This window comes from Aquarana catesbeiana, linkage group LG03 (assembly GCF_042186555.1).
Source record: "Aquarana catesbeiana isolate 2022-GZ linkage group LG03, ASM4218655v1, whole genome shotgun sequence".
Taxonomy (NCBI): domain Eukaryota; kingdom Metazoa; phylum Chordata; class Amphibia; order Anura; family Ranidae; genus Aquarana; species Aquarana catesbeiana.
Genome location: NC_133326.1, coordinates 330,621,832 through 330,623,225, shown reverse-complemented (window position 1 = coordinate 330,623,225; position 1,394 = coordinate 330,621,832). Strand labels below are relative to the sequence as shown.

At 44.5% G+C, this 1,394-nt stretch overlaps 1 pseudogene; it reads right to left on the bottom strand.

The window, feature by feature from the left end:
- Positions 1–262: 262 nt before the first annotated feature.
- Positions 263–381, bottom strand: LOC141135838 (5S ribosomal RNA; annotated as a pseudogene).
- Positions 382–1,394: the final 1,013 nt, after the last annotated feature.

The following is a 1,394-nucleotide window of genomic DNA, read 5'->3' as shown; positions in this document are numbered from 1 at the left end:
AATCCTGGCAGGACAATACCGTAAACTGAACATTCAGGCCCTCAGGACCAAGAGCTCAGCCTGAATTTCTAAAATGTTAACGGGCAAGGCCATTTCTGATCTGGGCCACTTCTCTTGGACAGTTGCCTCTTCCAGGACTGTTCCCCAACCTAAACAAAAAAGGTTGGCATATGTTGTTACCACTTCCCAGGTAACTGAAGGAAGTATTTTCCCCTTAGTAGATTTTTGGATATTAACCATAAACTGAGGTTCCGGTGTACCCAGCCTACAGCACCTGGTATTTCCAGGTGGTCTCGCATCCGGGTACTAACCAGGCCCGACCCTGCTTAGCCTCCAAGATCAGACGAGATCGGGTGCTATTAGGGTGACGTGGCCGTAGGCTTTGGAGTCAGACACATTGGGAATGTAGAGCTTGAACTCTTTGTTCCAAGCTGATAGCATACTGTTTTGCAGCCTCGAATGAAACTGAGCATAAGGAACGGCCTTGAATGAAGCCACTATCTTTCCCAACAACCTCATGCAAAGTTGAATAGAATAAATTCATCTTGCTTCGACCACCTAAATCAGTTCCTTTATGGAGCTGATCTTTGCCTGGGGTAAGAATACCCTTTTCTGGGTGTACTTATGATCGGACCCAAGTATTTTAGCCTTCTTCATGGTTTTAAAGAATATTTCTCCTAGGTTGAGAATCAGACCTAGATATTCCAGGCAGTTGAATGTGGTGACCAAACTTTGGTCTAAGCGGGCTGCCGACTGGCCTATCAAGAATAGATCGACTAGGTAAACCATAATCGTTATACCTTGGGCCCTTAATCTGGCTAGAAGAGGGGCCAGAACCTTTGTAAACACTCAAGGTGCAGTAGCTGGACCGGAAAGCAGAGCTACACACTGAAAATGAAGATTTTCCACCTTGAAAAATAGATATTAATAGTGAGCGAGGAAATAGGCATATGGAGGTATGCATCTTTGATGTCGATTGATGCCAGAGTTCTCCTCCTTGTAGGATGGAGATAACTGATTTGTATTGACTACATACGAAAAAAGAGTGGTTATATTCAGGAATTGAATTTAGATTTTTGAGATCCAGATTGTCCATTCGGATTTGGCACCATGAAAAAAAGAGGTTTGAATCAAACTCCAACCTCTGTTCTTACATGGGGACCCCCATGATCACTTTTTTCTTTTTCTCTGGTTCCTTAGAAACGTTTGATCTGAGAAAACAAGGAGACAGGAACTTTTTGAACTCCAGTTTGTACCCTGGAGCTATTGAGGACATCCCCCATTCGTCTCGACACTCTTCCTGCCAGAACCTTGAGAACTGCAGAAGAATTCCCCCTATTTGATTGAACCTGACGGTGGAAGCCGCCGTGACTTCCTGGAGGCTGATGCCTCTG